General features: G+C 40.3%; 1 pseudogene; it reads right to left on the bottom strand.

Annotated features, from left to right (window-relative positions):
- Nucleotides 1–1,227: 1,227 nt before the first annotated feature.
- On the bottom strand, nt 1,228–2,717 carry LOC129491075 (keratin, type II cytoskeletal 8-like; annotated as a pseudogene).
- Nucleotides 2,718–5,612: the final 2,895 nt, after the last annotated feature.

Here is a 5,612-nt window from a genome sequence, read left to right as displayed (position 1 = left end):
CATTTTGAAATACGGAGTGTGATCCAAATGTTGTCTTTTTTCTTTTTTTGAGTATATTTTAGTGATTCTAGGTCCCTTGCAGTTCCATATTGTATTAGTTCATTTTCACACTGCTATAAAGAATACCTGAGACTGGGTAATTTGTAAAGGGAAGAGTTTTAATTAACTCACCATTCTGCATGGCTGGATGGTGAGTTAATTGTAAGGAAACTTACAATCATGGTGGAAGGTGAAGGGGAAGCAAGGCACATCTTACATGGCGGCAGGAGAAAGAGAGAGATAGGGAAATGCCAGACACTTAACAACAATCACATCTCATGAGAACTCACTCACTATCACAAGAACAGCATGAGGGAAACTGCCCCATCATCAAATCACCTCCCACTGGCTGTCTCCCTCAACGCCTGGAGATTACAATTCCAGATGAGATTTGAGTGGGGAGAGACAAATGATATCAATATGAATTTTAGGATCAATTTGCAATGTGCACCAAAAAAAACCAGCTTAGATTTTGATAGGAATTTTGCTGAATCTATAGATAAACTTGGGACGTATCACCATCCTGACAATATTAAATCTTCTGATCTATAAAAATGGTATGACTTTTCACTTATTTAGGTCTTCTTTAATTTCCTTAACAATGCTTTATAGTTTTCAGAATATAAGTTTTGCATGTCTTTTATTAAATTAATTCCTAAGTGTGTTGACCATGTAGATTTTTCACAGATGCTTGCCCTTCAAGCATTTTATAAATGAGAGTTGAATTTTATAAAATTCATTTCCTGAACGTATTGGGAAGCTTTTGTATTTTATTCTACTGATATAGTGTACCAGTTGATACAAACAAATTAATTGATTAATACGTTAATTGATTTTAGGGTATTCAAAAATTGCATACCTGGGATAAATCCCAGTTGGTCATGTTGCATAATCCTTTTATGTTGCTGGATTTGGTTTTCTTTTTTTCCTTTTTTCGTTTTTTTTTTGCAGAGCCAGCTGAGGTTTTATTTTGCACCAAAAACAAAAACAAAAACAAAAACAAAAAAAACCAAATTGAATTGTTTTGTAGTTGGAGGCATGGGCAAAGGGGTCCCCACGCAGTAAACTACCCCCGATGGTGGGCTGAGAGCTAGGGCTGAGCCTTAGGTGGGTCTCCTGTTCCCTGTGCAACCCTGCACTCTGGGGCAGCCGCAGGAGGGGCAGGCTGGGAGGGACTGCTGCAGCTGTTCACCTGGGCAAAACGTTGTGGGACTTGGACACCAGCTTCCCATCGCGGGTCTCGATCTTCTTCACAACCACCGCCCTGGTGGAGCTGGTGCGGCTGAAGGAGCTGGAGCCCGCACCACAGCCAAAGCTGGAGCCTGGCCCATAACTGAGGCTGGGGCTTGTGAAGCCCCCATAGGCCCAGCTCAGGCCACCTACATAGCAGCTGGTGGTCTTAGTATGGATACTCATGTTCTGCATCCCAGACTCCAGCCGGCTCTCCTCACTCTCCAGCAGCTTCTTGCAGGTGGTGATCTCGATGACCAGGGCCAGCTTGACGTTCATCATCTCCTGGTAGTCATGCAGCTGCTGCCCCATGTCCTGCTTGGCCCGCTGCAGGGCAGCTTCCAGCTCGGACAGCTTGGCGTTGGCATACTTAACTGCCAGCTCCCCAGGCTGTTCGGCATCTGTTATGGAGGCCTCCAGGGAAGCCCTCTGGCCTTTGAGGCCCTCAATCTCAGCCTGGAGCTGGCTGATGTTCCGGTTCATCTTGAAGATCTCAGTCTTTGTATGCTGCAGATCATCCTGGTGCTTCCCAGCCAGCGTCTGCAGCTCCTCATACCTGATCCGGTGCATGCTCTAAGCCTCGGCCCGGATGCGGTTGGCAATCTCCTCCTGCTGCGCCTTGATCTCAGTGATGATACTGTCCGTGTCCAGGGAGCGGCAGTTGTCCATGGACAGCACCACAGACGTGTCCGAGATCTGGGACTGCAACTGCAAGATCTCCTCTTCATACAGCTGCCTGAGGAAGTTGATCTCCTCAGTCAGCCCTTTGAGGCGAGACTCCAGCTCTACCTTGTTCATGTAAGTTTCATCCACATCCTTCTTGATGAAGAAAAATTCATTCTCCATCCTGTACGCTTATTGATCTCATCCTCATGCTTGTTCTTGAAGTCCTCCACCAGCCCCTGCATGTTGCCAAGCTCCACCTCCAGCTTCAGCTTCTCCTAGACCAGAGTCTCCAGCTGCCGCCTAAGGTTGTTGATGTAGCTCTCGAACATGTTGTCCATGTTACTCCGAGCTGTCTTCAGATGCTGCAGGAGGCTCCACTTGGTCTCCAGCATCTTGTTCTTCTGCTCCAGCAATCGTACCTTGTCGAGGAAGGAGGCAAACTTGTTGAGGGTCTTGATCTGCTCCTTCTCCTGGGTGTGCACAACATGGATGTTGGGGCCCACCTCCAGGTGAGGGGGGCTCAGCAGGCTCTGGTTGACCGTGATGGTGGTGATGCCTCCCATGCTGCTGGCCCCAGCATAGCTTCTGCCCAGGCCACCCTGGGAGCTTCTGCTGCTCACTGGGGAGAAGCTCCAGGAGCTGATGTGGGCACTGGGCCCTCTCATGTAGGACTGGCTGCTGAAGGCTTGGGGACCAGAGGTGGATACCTTGTAGGACTTCTGGGTCACCCTGATGGACATGGTGGAGGCAGGAGTGGAGGCAGGCAGGCTGAACCAGGCAGAAATTCCAGGAGGAGCAGAGAAGCTGCTTCTTGGTCTGGGTTTGGTTTTCTAGTAATTTGTTGCAGACTTTTTTCTCTTTATTTATTAAAATTTGGGTCTCCAGTTTTCTTCTCTTATAATTTGTCTTGTTTGATATTAAGATAATAATTTTCTTATTCAACGAGTTGGATGAGAAAATTCTGTTTCCCATCTGAGTGTTTTGTTTTTTGCAAGAATAGGTGAAATATTGTTATTAACTCTTCTTGAAATGTTTGGAAGAATTCACCAGTAAAACTATCTTGGCTTGGAAACTTTGTGAAAAGTTTTTAAAACTATTATTCGTCTCTTTCCTTGTATAGGTCTGTTAATATTTTTATTACATCTTGAATCAGTTTTGATCATTAGTATCCTTCTAAAACTTTGTTATTTTTAAGCTGATTTTTCTAATTTTATGGCATATTTTTTCATGATATTTTCTTATAATTTTTTTATCTCTGTAAGCTCAGTATTAATGTTCCTTCTTTTTCAGATTTTTGTAATTTGAGTTATTCTTTTTCTTGGAGAGTCTAGCTAAATAGCTAAAGGTTGGTCCATTTTCATTTCTATTTTCAAAGAATCAACTTTCAATTTTGATGATTTATTTATTCTTTATAAAATTAAACAAAAAAATGAATAAAAAGAATTCTCTATTTCATTAATTTTTACTGAGATCTTTATTATTTGCTTTTTATGCTTGCTTTAGGTTTGGTTTGCTCTTTTTTCCCCAATAGCTTATGGTGGAAAGTTAGATTATTGATTGAAGTTTGTCTTCTTTTTTAACATAGGCATTTAGAGCTTTTCTTTTCCCTCTAAGCACTACTTTAGCTGCATCTCCTGGGTGTATGCATATAAATGTGTTTCAATGTGGAATTGAATTACTTTCTATGATTACTTGATATCATCCAGAAGTACCTCCTTTAACATTTTTTAAAAGATGAGTCAGTTAGCAATGAATTCTATCAGTTCTGTTTACCTGGGAATAGCTTCATTTTACCTGCATATTTTTCAACTTTTTGTTAATATCTTATATTAGTATGGTATGTTTGTCACAATTAAGTAATCAGTAATAATATAGTCTTATTAACTAAAGTCCGTAGTTTATTCAGATTTCCTTTGTTTTTATCTAACATTCTTTTTCTGTCCCAGGGTCCCACCTAAGCTATCATATTACATAACTTTTATGTTTCCTTACGTTTTCCCCTAACAGTGACAGTATCTTAGAACTTCCTTGTTTTTAATGACCTTGACAGTTTTCAGGTACACTGATTAGGTTTGCCACAGCATGCCACTATTGGAGTTTTTCTGATGCTTTACTCATGAGTAGACTGGAATAATGCATTTTTTTCTTCATTTTTGCAAGGTAGTTTTATTGGATATAAGATTTTTGATTGACAGTTGCTTTTCTTTTCTTTTAGTAGTTTGAATATTGTTTCTTATGAGAAGTCAGCTGTGATTCTCATTGGGATTCCTTTTATGAGCAGTCATTTGCTTTTACTGCTTTCAAGATTTTCTCTTTGTCTTTGTCATTGATGCCATGATGGCTCTGATACAGATCCCTTTGTTGCTAACCTACTTGGCATTTCTCTGAGTTCTTTTGCTGGTTGGTTGTTTTTTTCATCTAGTTTGGGAAGCTCTCAGTCATTATTTCTCGAATATTTTTTCTGCTTTTTTGTCTCTCTCCTCTCCTGCTGCTCTTATTCTTGGTAAACCACATGGAATCCTGAATTTCTCTGAGCTCTGTTAATTTATTTTTAGTTTTATTTTATGTATTTCTAACAGTATAATCCCTAATGATCTCTCTTTAAATCCACTGATTCCTTTTTTGCCATTTCAAATCACTTTAGCTCCTCTAGCAAATTTTTACATTTTACTTGTATCACTTTTTAACTCTAAAATTTATATATTTTTAAACAATTTCAGTTACTTCACTAATGTTTCCTATTCAATGAAACACTGTAATCATGACTTTTCTTAATCCTTAAACATGGTTTTCTTTAGTTCTTTTAATATATTTATGATCGATAGCTGCTTTGAAGTTTCTTCTGTTGAATTGTACACCTGGGCGTCTTCACGGTCAGTTCGTGTTTTCTACTTTTTTTTTTTTCCACGCATGGGTCAAATATCCCTATTTCTTTATATGCCTTATTTTGTTGTTGTTAAAAATTGGGAGATTTTAGGTAATATATTATGGCAACTCTAGAGAGCGACTGCACTCCTCTGGAGCTTGATGTTATTATTGTTTGCTTGTTTATTTGTTTAGTGACCTGGCTGGACTATTTTGTGAAGGCTGTTTTCCCTGCAGTGTGAAGCTTCTAATATCACTCATGCTTTGGGCTTGTACAAGGTTACCCTGGGATGACTGTTGTTTAAACAGAACCGTCTTTAGCTATCTCTTTCCTTGATATCTCTATTTAGCTGTCTGCCTCTGTTGGTATCACACACAGCTGTTAGACTCCAGAAATAGCCAGTAAATTGCTATATTTTTTTCAGTGATGTTCTGGAACATAAATTGCTCCATGATTATAGCCAATTAAATTCAGGTCCCTCTGTAGGGGTAGTTTTGGGGGCCAGTCTTTGGGGTTTCTTCTAACACCCAGAGAGCTCATCTAAGCTGCATTCCCCCTGGTTTTCTCTGGTAAAATAACTGAGCTATAGTTTAGCTTGGTGCTTTGTGGAGTTACCAGCCTCCACTTAATTAACACCCAAAATTACTGTTTTCAAGAGTACCCTTAGTCTTGAATTCTTCCATACTGTGTTCTAAATAACGTCAGTTAGTTCTTTTAGGGAGAACTTCAGACATGTCTGTTCTTATGACCTGCCTCATCCGGAAGAAAATCTCCATCCCATTACTCCTGACCTGCGAGTATGACTTTACTT

Source organism: Symphalangus syndactylus, chromosome 1 (assembly GCF_028878055.3).
Source record: "Symphalangus syndactylus isolate Jambi chromosome 1, NHGRI_mSymSyn1-v2.1_pri, whole genome shotgun sequence".
Taxonomy (NCBI): Eukaryota; Metazoa; Chordata; class Mammalia; order Primates; family Hylobatidae; genus Symphalangus; species Symphalangus syndactylus.
This window is presented reverse-complemented; position numbering and strand designations above follow the sequence as displayed.